The following is a 12,900-nucleotide window of genomic DNA, read 5'->3' as shown; positions in this document are numbered from 1 at the left end:
TTGAGAAGGTCAGTGGTGGTTTCTCTAGTCATTGCTCCCTTAAGGCTTTTTTGGGGGGATAAGCCACCAATTCCCTATATTAAAACCCTTTATAGCTAGACTGCGAAGAGTAGCTTCTGGTTTCCAGACTGATCTATGACCTTTCCTAAACATAGCAGTGATGCAAAGGAAATGAATTACAACACTGACATAGATCAGGATTTAGGTGGGATTCCGGTATGGGGAAATTTGACTTCAAGTAATGGTAGCGTAGCTCAGTCAAGCTAATCTTTCCACAGATAACAATGATATAGTCTGGATGGGAATATTAAAAACCAACTATTTGAAGACATTTGACAGAGACTAAAAGGTAGATATTGGAGAGGAGTCTACTTTTTAAAAGATTGTAACTATGCCAATGTGATTTTCGAGTTTGTAGTTTTTGCTCAAAGTTGTTCACCAATTCATTTAGGAGTCTTAGAATGAAGCATTTGCTGAACACTGGTGTCAGAGTATAGAATTTAGGCCTGGAAGGACCTAGAGGAGGGAGCATCCTAGGCGGGAGGGGGTCATAGAGGTGGTGAACCACAAATCTGCATATAAACTGTCCTCAAATTCTTGTCCAGCTGCTCAAATGTACATCAATAGGAGAGACCACAGAGAGTATAGAGAAAAAATGTCCACTAGAAACTGAAGGAATTGAGTGGAGATTTCAGCTATCACCCAAAACAGAGGAGACAGACTTAGGAGTTTGAGTCCGGCCAATTTAATTCCCTGCTAGAACAAAAATCACACTCTTCTGAGCAATATAATAGAATACAGAATTTTTACAATGTATAATTCCTAATGTCTAGTATACAATGAAAACACCAAATGTGTAAAAAAACAGGAAAATATGACCTATATACAAGAGAGAAAAACCAAACCAAACCTTAGGTGGTACTTATTAGACAGAGACTTTAAAGCAGCTATTATAGGCACACCTGGGTGGCTCAGTGATTGAGCACCTGCCTTTGGCCCAGGGTGTGATCCTGGAGTCCCAGGATCGAGTCCCACATCGGGCTTCCTGCATGGAGCCTGTTCTCTTTCTGCCTCTAAAATCTTAAATAAATAAATAAATAAATAAATAAATAAATAAATAAAGCAGCTATTATAAATATGCTCAAGGGATTATAGGAAAATATAGTCTTAATGAATGAACAGATGGAGAAATAGCATCCAAATAGAATGAAAAGATTCTGTTTTAGTCTGTTTGGGCTGCTCTAACAAAAACACCCTGAGTGGCTTAAATAACAAACATTTATTTCTCACAGTTCTGGAAGCTGGGCAGCCCAAGATCAAGGCACCAATAGATTTGGTCTCTGGTGACATTCATGGTTCATAGATGGCTATCTTCTCACTGTGTTCTTACATGGCAGAAGGAATAAGGGAGCTCTGTGGGGCTTCTTTTTACAAGGGCACTAATACTATTCATGAAGTGGAGTCTTCATTACCTTCAGAGGCTCCACCTCCTAATACCATCACATTGGGGTTAGGATTTTAACATGTGAATGGTGGCGGGAGAGACACAAACATTCAGTCTATAGCAGACTCAAAATTCTGGGTGAAAAGTATAGCAACTAAAATGAAAATTTTACTAGGTATGCTTAATGGCAGACTAGAGATTGCACTAGAATCAATGAATTTGAAAGCAGATAAATGGAAATTGTCCAAATTTGGAAAAGGGAAAAAAGATAGAAGAAATATAAATAACTTTTCAGAGAGCTATAGTTTCTGAAATACAAGCAGTTTAATACATGTGATTGGAAAACTAGAAGGAACCAAGAGAAAGAATAGGGAAGAAAAAATATTTGCAGAAATAATAGCAGAAAACTTAGCAATTTAATAAAAACACTAACGGATCCAAGGTCAGTGAGGAACAAGGAGAATAAATACGAAGAAAACCACACCAGGCATGTGACAGACTGTTGGAATCTAAAGATAAAGGAGCTGGGAGAAAATAAAGCCTGTATGTTACTTAGAGAGAAACAGTAATGTAAAGAAGGCAGACTTCTCATGAGAAATGGGGGAGACCAGAAGTCTGTGCTACACACCCAGCTCACATCAGTGGAAAAACCCATTCCCCCAGTTGGGAGGAGTGCTACCAACAACCTTCCATTTTCAGCCTCTTTCAGGGGGATTGTTTCAGCTGTAGAGCACTGACTTACTTAAGATCAAGCCTCTTCATGGGATACCTATAGCCAGTGGTTGATCAGTGCAGGACCTGACCATCTTGGCCCAATGCAAGACAAATCTAAAGGGCCATTCTTGCTCCAAATCTCCCCCGGGCATCGGCTGAGGTTGCTGTAGGACATGCATCACAGCTCAATTTTTCCTTCTGACTACTCTTGCTTCCTTCTCCTTTCCACAGGTTTTGATACCAAGGAGACTCCTTAGTAAACATTCTGCTGGCTAAATTCCACCTCAGAGTCTACCTCCTAGGAAACCCAACCCATGACGATGATTGAATAACATTTTTAAGTACTGAAATAATGAAAGCTGTCAACCCAGCATTCTATATGCTGCAAAATTATCTTTCAAAAATGAAGAAAAATAAAGATGTTTTCATATGGATAAAAGCTAAGAATTTGTGTGTTGTGCTATAAGAAATGCTAAAGGGAATTCTTCAAGTGGAAGAGGAATGGCACCAGGTGATAACTTGGATTCAGTGGAAGGAATAAAGAACACAGGAAATGGTAAATATTTGGGTTCACATGAGAAAACATACACCTTTTCTTTTTTTTTAAGATTTTCTTTTTAAGTGATCTCTATACCCCAAGTGGGACTTGAACTCATAACCCGAGATCAAGAGTTGCATGCTCCACCAACTGAGCCAGCAAGGCACCCCATGTACATATTTTCTTAATTTCTTGAAAAAGCATTTGATTGCATGATGCAGCTTATAATATAGCATTGTGGGGGTTATAAGTAGTTATGACAGATATGACAAAAATCTCACCAACTTGGGAGAGTGGTAAATAACACTATGATATTAGAGGTTGCTAGCTTTTATGTGAAGTAGTACCGTAAACTCTTAAGTAGCTTGTGGTAATTTGTGCTCACTTCAGCAGCACATAAACTAAGATCATGGTAATTTAAAGATGTATATTGAAATCCTTGAAGTGACTACTAAAAATAATGCAAGATATACAGCTAAAAAGCCAATGGAGAAATCAAAATCAAAATGGAATGCTAAAAGGATTCAAATAACCCAAAAAAGAAGAAAGGAAGAGAGGAAAAAAGAATGAAATGGACAGACACAAATAGACTGTATTATTAATGTATATTAATGATAATGGGAGCTAAGTTTCTTATTGTTAGAGAAGGGGATTACAGATGTAGAAACTAGAATGAACAAGTGGTATTGGAATTTACTTATATAAGTACATAAATATGGATATATTATTGTAGGTATACAAATATATACCTGTGTTTATGTCCACGAATATGCATGTGGATGTGGATATGCATAGATACCCATAGATACACACAACCATATCCTTTCTAGCTGTGACCACAGGCAAGTTTTGAAAGCATCAACTATGAGCATCTGTAGAGGCCCAATCTTGATTTCTGAGAACACTTCTCAGTGTAAAAGAACCAAGGCTTTTTGTTGAGTAACGACTGATTTGAGGACTGGGGGAGGAAATGTACAAAAATGAACCTGGAACATTTTGTGCCCAAAAGTAAGGAAGTCCCTGAGGAATGACGGGGATCTGTCCAAATCCATAGAATCCAACTTGACTGGGCTTCCCACTGGTGAAATCTGGAAGGATATGACTTCAAAACAAATAATAGTAACAAAGTGTAAGCTGTTGAATAAAACAGGAATCCATGAGTCCACATTTGCTCTGAATAAAGATGTGAATAAATTGAAAGTTAGGTGAAGGAACAGATATCTACATAGTCTTAAATTACCCCCTCATCAAGCACTTACTGATTACAAAGGGAAAAAGTAACTTGATAGTGGGAGAGGCTTGGCAGACACTATCTTAATCAAATGAGCCAAGGCAACATCCCTAGTAACGGGACAAATTGAAATCAGAACCACCTGCTAGTACGCAATGAGAACTACGATAACGCCTGTCGAAGATTCATAAGCTGAGTCTAATCGTGAGGAAACAGCAGACGAACCCAAATTGAAGGACATTATACAAAATAACTGTTCTGTAATCTTCAGAATTGTCAAGGTCATGAAAATCATAAAAAGACCAAGGAACTATTCTAGATAGAAGGAAACAAAAGAAACGTGACAAGTAAATGCAGCATATTATCCTGGGCTGGCTCCCTTCGCTATTAAGATTGTTACGGAACAATTGATGAAACTTAAATGGGTAGAAGAATTAAGTAGTAGTAATGTATTAATGTTAACTTCCTCACTTTGATGATGGTGTTGCGATTATGCAGGAGAATATCCTTCTTTAGGAAATATACACCCAAGTATTTGAAAGTAAGGGCCATGATATTAGCAATTTCTCTCAAATGGTTTGGAAGGAAAAGTATCACACTGTACCTGCAGCTTTTCTAGGAGTTTGAGATTGTTTCAAAAATGAATATCCACGGAGATCCCTGAGTGGCTCAGCTGTTTAGCGCTTGCCTTCAGCCGAAGGCGTGATCCTGGGGTCCTGGGATCGAGTCCCATGTCAGGCTCCCTGCATGGAGCCTGCTCCTCCCTCTGCCTGTGCCTGTGCCTCTGTCTATCTGTCTGTCTGTCTGTCTCTCTCTCATGAATAAATAAATAAAAATCTTAAAAAAAGGAATATCCACTTAGGAACAAAACCCACAAGATACTGTCAGAATGGTTAAATTAAAAAAGATGATGGAAGTCTTGACAGTTCAAAGCAACCAGAACTCTTGTAAATTTCTGGTGTAATGTAAAATTACAAAATCACTTTGGAATAGATTTGGTAGTTTCTTATAAAGTTATCCCTTCTTTTGAGCCAGCAATCCCACTCCTAGGTATTTACCCAAGAGCAATGAAAATGTATGCCCACACAGATACTTGGGCAGGAATACTTATGGGAGCTCTTTTCCTAATAACCAAGGTCCGGAACAAAATACCCATCAGTAGGAAAATGGATTTTAAAATTTTGATATAATCATACAATATAATATTATTCAGTAATCAAGATGTTCTATTTATAGATGTAAGAGTATGGGTAAATTTCATAGACATTATGCTGAGTGAACAAAGCTAGAGTACATATTGTTTGATTCCATTTATATGAAGTTTTAGAGGAGGCAGAGTTACTTTATGATGGAAGAAACACAACAGTTAATGCTTCTAGTGGTGGTGGAATTGACTGGGAAGGGACACTAGGGATATTTTAGATGTTCTACATCTTGATGGAGTGTGGGTTATGCAATGTATCAATCTAAATTGTAGATTGTTGACATAGGCATCTACAAAAAAAGGCATCTACAAAAAAAAGATGAGAATTTAGCAAGGTTGCAATATACAAATTTACTATACAAAAATTTTAATTTTATATACTAGCAGCAAAGAGTTGGAAATGAAAAAATATCTCTTTTGAGACAGTACACACACAGACAGTAGGGGAGGGGCGAGAATCTTAAACAGATTCCAAGCTGAGCAAGGAGCTGATGTAGGACTTGATCCCATGACCCTGAGATCATGACCTGAGTTGAAATCAAGAGTCAGATGCTTAACTGACTGAGCCACCCACGCACCCTGGAAATGAAAATTTTAAATTCCAATTACGGTAATGTGAGAATTTACAACATTTAGGAAGAATGTAGCAAAAGATACATAAGACTCCTATCCTGGAAACTACAAAATACCTTTGAGAAAAAAATAAAAAATGTCTCAAGAAATGGAGAGGGATACTGTGATGAATTGGAAGACCCAATATTGCCAGTATGTCACTTCTCCCCATATCAATTTCAGTCCCATCAGGCTTTTTTTGTAGAAATTAAGTAGCCAATTGTTTTTAGGTAGTATTGCAAAGGATCTAAAATATTCAAAGCATTCTTGAAAAAGAGCAATATTAGAGGTGTTCCTCAATTGCTTAGTGATCATGGGCTGTCCTTTTACCTATTGAAATAAGATATTAAAAAAACAATAATTAGAAGTTTAATGTGTAAGAATAAGGCTTGTTGTCTTGTGGGCTTCACTGTAAGGTAATTGGCAGACACATAGTTGTTTTATTGGTTTTCCAATAAAATGCAAATGTCTCTGCACATTTTCTCCAGGAGGATGGAGTAGGTGAGGGGTGGTGATTGGTGGCATAAGGTTAGGAGATGACAGTGGGAAAGGGACCTTGGATGATATCATTCACTATGCAGACTTTTCATGGAAAAATTTAAGTTTAACCCTACACTCTGGCCATGGACATTAAACATTATAGAGGAAGGCAGTGAAGAAATGTCCCTGAAATGAGAGTAGGGTTAAACTCCAAAAAGTGTAGTAAACCTCTCTCACTCTTTCTGTGGGCTGGTAAAGGAGTTTATGGAGTATGGGAGAGATTTTTTTTTTATAGACATTTCTATAATGTCTATAGAATCCAATTCTCACACCGACATTCTCTTATTTGGTGCTTCTAATGTCCAGGCCTTCTCAGGGTTCCTTTAGGTGAATTGGATTGCTTCTTGTTGGCATGCTATTGCCAACAAGTCTGGTTGGGGTTTTTTGGTTTTGTTTTGTTTTGTTTTTTTTGTTTTTTAGCTTTCTCCTGTCTTGCTAAGAAAATTTCCAGATGGTGGACATCTGTTTTCCATTTTCCAAAATTTCATTGATAATACTGTTGTTTCCTTCCTTTTCCTTCTTTTTTGTGGTTTTGCATTTTTAAATTCTTTACTATCATTTTTGTTTGGTTTCAGGAGTGAGCAGGTGAAAGTTCTTCTTTAATTTAATCTTTAGCTTAATCTACCATGAAAAACTGGAAATCCTTCTGAGCTTTCCTAAAAGGTAGTGTGATTTGGAGCAATAGAGTGAAGGGGTGGGGTTGGAGGTATCACAATTGAAGAGAGATGCCACAGATGGAGAAAGGGGACAAATACAAAAGATATCTAGATATCATTTTTAACCCAATCCTACTACTTTATATTATTGAATATATATAGCCCCAATTAACAGGAGTATCTAATCATTCTGCAATACAAAGAATGTAAACAAAATTTTTCTGCACAAACACATGTGGATTATTATAAAATAATATATGTTTTAGTGCTGCTCAAAAATCAATTCTTCCTCAACAAAATATTAGCAAATCAAATCAAACAATGCATAAAAAAATTATACACCACAACCAAGTGGGATTTATTCCAGTTACACAAGACTAGTTCAACATTTGGAATCAATTAATGTAATCCATCACATCAACAGGCTAAAGAAGAATCATTTGCATATTGATAGATGCAGAAAAGTTGACACTTATTCAAGGTAAAAACTCTCAAAAACTAGGAATGTAAGGAAACTTCCTTAACTTGATAAAGAATACTAAAAAAACCTATTTAGCGGGGCACCTGAGTAGCTCAGTCGGTTAAGTGTCTGCCTTCGGCTCAGGTCACGATCCCAGGGTCCTGGAATCGAGTCCTGCATCAGGCTCCCTGCTCAGTGAGGAGTCTGCTTCTCCCTCTCCCTCTGCCCCTCATGCTGGCTTTCTCGCCTTTTCTCCCATAAAAAAAAAAAAAATCTTAAAAAAAAAAACCCTACTTAACATCATACTTAATGATGAGAAACTAGGTACTTTCCCACTTGATTAGGAACATGACAAGAATGTACTTTCTTGCCACTCCTTTTTTTAAAGATTATTTATTTATTCATAGGGACAGAGAGAGAGAGAGAGAGAGAGAGAGAGGCAGAGACACACAGGCAGAGGGAGAAGCAGGCTCCATGAAGGGAGCCCGACGTGGGACTCGATCCAAGGTCTCCAGGATCCCGCCCTAGGCTGCAGGTGGCGCTAAACCTCTGCACCCCTGGGGCTGCTCCTCCTTTTTTTTTTTTTTTTTTTTTTTTTGAGGTCTTATTTACTCATGAGAGACACAGAGAGAAAGAGAGAGGCAGAGACACAGGCAGAGAAAAAAGCAGGCTTCCCACAGGGAGCCCGATGTGGGACTTGATCCTGGGACTCTGGGATCATGCCCTGAGCCAAAGGCAGGTGCTAAACCGCAGAGCCGCCCAGGTGTCCCCTCTCTTGCCACTCCTATTCAACATCATACTTGAAGTCATATATGATGGAATAAGACAAGAAAAGGGGGTAAAGATGAACAGGTTGAGAAAGAAGATATAATGCAGTCTTTGTTGCAGATGACATGACTGTCTATGTAGAAAATCCCAATGAATCAATAACAACAACAACAACAACAACAAAAAACACCTGAAAGTAAGTGGTTATAGCAAGTTTGCAGCATATAAGGTTAACATATAAAAGTCAATTGTCTTTTGTGTACCAGCAACAATCAAATGGAATTTGAAATTAAAAACAATACCATATGCATTAGCACCAAAATTGAAATAGAGATCAAAGATTCAAGTTAATTGAGAGATGTCTATGCATATGGGTAGGAATACTCATTATGTCAAGATGTCAGTTCTTTCCAACTTGATCTATAGATTTAATGCAATCTTAATCCAAGAATAGAGAGCCCAGAAATAGATCCACACAAAGGTAGTCAAGTCATATTAGACAAAGGAGCAAAAGGTAACTTAATAGAGAAACAATAGTCTTTTCACTAAATGGTACTTGAACAATTGGATACCCACATGCAAAAAATGAATCTATACACTTTCCACAAAAAAGTAACTCAGAATGAATTATAAACCTAAATATACAGAACTCCTAGAAGATAAAATAGAAAATCTAACTGACTTTGGTTTTGGTGATGACTTTTTATATAAAGCACCAAAATCATGATCTGTGAAAGAAAAATGAAGTTAGACTTCATTAAAATTAAAATGTCTTCTGCTCTGCAGTGGACACTGTTGAGAGAATGAAGTAAACCAAAAATTGAGAGGAAAATCTTTGCAAAATATGTCTGATAAAGGAAGGACTGGTATCCAAATATATAAAGAACTCTTAAAACTCAATGGGAAAGCAACTCAATTTTTAAAAAGATATTTATTCATGAGCAACACAGAGAGAGAGGCAGAAACACAGGCAGAGGGAGAAGCAGGCTCCCCATGGAGAGCCCAATGCAGGACTCAATCCCAGGACCCCAGGATCATGCCCTGAGCCGAAGGCAGACTCTCAACCACTGAGCAAGCCAGGCGTCCCCAACTCAATGTTTTTTTTTTTTTTTTTTAAGATTTTATTTATTCATGAGAGACAGAGAGAGAGAGAGGCAGAGACACAGGCAGAGGGAGAAGCAGGCACCATGCAGGGAGCCCGATGTGGGACTCGATCCAGGGACTCCAGGATCACACCCTGGGCCAAAGGCAGGAGCTAAACTGCTGAGCCACCCAGGGATCCCCTCAATGTTTTTTAATGGACAAAAGAGCTGAACAGGCACATCACCAAAGAAGATATACAAATAATTATATAAAGAGGTATTCAACATTATATATCAAAAAGGAATGGAAAACTAAGACAACAAGAAGATACCACTCACTATACATTGCTAAACATCTGTAGGAATTGTCAAAGTCCAAAACACTAATAACACCAAATGCTATTGAGTATGTGGGGCAATAGGAACTTGTTCATTGTTGGTGGGAATACAAAATAATACAGTGAGTTTGGAAGACCATTTAGCAGTTTTTTTGCTTTTTGTTTTTGTTTGGTTTATTATTATTATTATTTATTTTTTATAAAACCTAAACATGCTCTTACCATATGATCCAGGAATCATGTTCCTTGGTATTTACTCAAATGATCTGAAAATTTAACATTCACATGAAAATCTGCACACTAATGTTTATAATAGCTTTATTCATAATTACCAAAACTTGGAAGCAAACAGGATGTCTTTCAGTAAGTGAATGGATAAATAGACTGTGGTACATCCAGACAGTGGAATGTTATTCAATGATGAAAGAGTAATGAGCTATTAAGCCACGAAAAGACATGAAGGACACTTAACTGTATATTGCAAAGTGAAAGAAGCCAATCTGAAAAAGCCACATAGTGCAGGATTCTAACTATGTGACGTTCTTAGAAAGACAAAACTATGGAGAAAATAGCATCCGTTGTTTCTGGGGATCAGAAGGTGGAAGGGAAGAATGACTTAGGTAGAGCACAGGGATTCTTAGGACAGTGAAACTATGATACTGTAATGGTGTATACATGTCATTATACATTTGTCAAAACCCATAGAATGTACAACACAAAGTGTAAACCCTACTGTAAATTTGACTATAGACAATCATATCAATATTGGCTCATCAGTTCTGACAAATGCACTATACTAATGCAAGATGTTAATAATGGGGGAAATAGGGTAGAGGGTTATCTGGGAACTCTGTACTTTCTGCTCATTTTTCTATAGATCTAAAACTACTCTAAAAAGAAAACCTATTATTTTGTACACACACACGTATTTTTTTTAAGATTTTATTTATTCATGAAAGACACACAGAGAGAGAGAGAGAGAGAGAGAGGTGCAAAGACACAGGCAGAGGGAGAAGCAGGCTCCATGCAGGGAGCCCGATGCGGGACTTAATCTCGGGATTCCAGGATCACGCCCTGGGCTGAAGACAGGTGCTAAATCGCTGAGCCACCCAGGGATCACATACATACATATTTTTTTAAGTAAACTACAGCCAACATGAGGCTTGAATTCATGACCCCGATCAAGCCTTGTGTGTTCTATGGACTGAGCCAGCCTGGTGCTCCAGTCTATTGTTTTAAAAAAATAAAGAGAGGAGAGGCTATTTAAAAAGCCGTGCATGAGGAGAGAGTTGGAGTGATGGAAGTGATGTTTACACATGTGTATATGTTAATCAAAACTTACTTAATCACATTTAAGATCTGTAACATTTAACTGCATGTAAATTTTCTCTCAATAAAAATCAACTGTATATTATTATCTGTGCTTAATTTGGCTGTAGTCAACTAAATATATGATGCAACACTGAAAAACTTAAAGGAAGCAGGACTCAGCTATAAATAAATGTTCTTGACCTTGAAGAGATACTGCGGTGTTCTTGAGCATCATGAATAGGTAGAGAATGGCTCTCTCAAATGTATTTCCTTGCACAGCTAGTCTTTCAGGTTAGCTAATTTGTAGAGGAAAAAATTCTAGCTCCAGGTTTCATTCCTCTGTGGATTTTTTTGCTGCCTCATTATATCTTTTATTCCGGATTTAGTCAGAAGGGAAATGCCACCTCAGGTTTGAGCCCACATATGACAGAAATCTTGGTAGAGAAGCATTCTTGTGAACTTGTTCTTGAAGGTAGTAGAAGTCTGTGTAAGCAAAGAAATTGGGATTCACAGCAGCAGGAGTGGCCATGATCTATTGGTGAATGATAGAGGCAAAGCTGACCTGACTCAGCAGGAGAAGAGTTGTATTCAGGATCCATGAGAAATGAGTACTTACATGTAAGGATGAGAACCTTGTGTTTGGTCCCATAATCTTGGAATAATTGGGAAAAGATACAGTTATCTTTCTCTTCCATACTCAGGATTTGAGTGATGTGAACTCATTTCAGTGGCTGCCATGGTTAATTTTATATTGGCCAGGCTATGGCACCCAGTTGTTTGGTCAAACACCATTGTAGAGGTTGTTTGTTCAATGACACTAGTGTTCAAATTAGTAGAATTTTGAGTAAAACAGTTACCCTCTATAATGTTGTGGGCGTCGTCCAATCAGATGAGAGTCTTAAGAGAAAATGGCTGAGATTCCCCAAAGAGGAAGAAATCCTACCTCCAAGCTGCCTTTGCATTAAGACTGCAACATCAGGGCACCTGGGTGGCTCAGTCAGTGGAGTGTCTAACTCTTGATTTTGGCTCAGATCATGATCATACAGTTGTGGGATTGAGCACTGCTTGCTGCTTACAGGCGCAGACTTCGTGCTGTCCCTTACGTGGACCTAGTTTATACAACTGGGCTTCTCCCCTGGTTCCTTATTTGCACTCTAGTAACCTGGTAGTTCTGGAACCATGCCATAAACCAAGACCAACTTTTTTTTATTTTTTATTTTTTATGATAGTCACACACAGAGAGAGAGAGAGAGAGGCAGAGACATAGGCAGAGGGAGAAGCAGGCTCCATGCACCGGGAGCCCGACGTGGGACTCGATCCCTGGTCTCCAGGATCACGCCCTGGGCCAAAGGCAGGCACCAAACCGCTGCGCCACCCAGGGATCCCAACCAAGACCAATTTGACTGGGCTCTGATCCCATCTAGTTTATGTTGGCTCCTGTGCCCCTGGGTATCTAACACTGCTCACCCTACTGTAAGTCTCGTTCAACCTGGATAAATTTATCTTGAACTTTAATTTTTGGTTCCGCTTGACTGTGTGTGTTACCACCCCTCAGTGACCATCAGTGCCATGTCTTTGATGGATAAGACCTCTTGGGTGGATCCAACTTGAACCGAACCCAAGTTTTTCTTGCTCTAGTGGAACTGACATGCATTTAGGAACCCACTCTCGTTCCTGGGTTGGTGAATCTAGTTCCACTGGCTCTAGTTTATTTCCTGGTTCCTGCTGGTTAGCCTTTGGGGGCCCAACACGCTTCACATTTTGGTCTGTAAGGGTTCTAATAGAGTAGTCTAGTCATACCACATATAATACAGGCAAATAAGAATATCTTAAGTAGGAAAATGACATGATAAAAGTGGTATTTTAGGATAACAATCTCTTAGTGTTATACAGGACAGATTGGAAGAAAGGGACTGGCTAGCATGTTAACCTATTAATTTGGAGATGTGATGCTTAAGATCAAGCCTAGAGTAATAGTGAATATAACAAGAAAATCTTAACA

The 12,900-nt window shown here is 38.4% G+C and overlaps 1 long non-coding RNA gene across 2 annotated transcripts in view; it reads left to right on the top strand.

Moving 5' to 3' along the window:
* Window positions 1-12,900, top strand: part of LOC102156435 — a 44,680-nt gene that overhangs the window by 13,961 nt on the left and 17,819 nt on the right. For both annotated transcript variants that reach the window (XR_005355294.1, XR_005355295.1), the window contains exon 2: window positions 2,390-2,714. This is a non-coding gene — a long non-coding RNA (uncharacterized LOC102156435). The remainder of the gene's footprint in view (window positions 1-2,389; window positions 2,715-12,900) is intronic.

Source organism: Canis lupus, chromosome 2 (genome assembly GCF_011100685.1).
Source record: "Canis lupus familiaris isolate Mischka breed German Shepherd chromosome 2, alternate assembly UU_Cfam_GSD_1.0, whole genome shotgun sequence".
NCBI classification, from domain to species: domain Eukaryota; kingdom Metazoa; phylum Chordata; class Mammalia; order Carnivora; family Canidae; genus Canis; species Canis lupus.
Note: the sequence above shows the minus strand (reverse complement) of the source record. Positions and strands in the feature narration are given on the sequence as shown.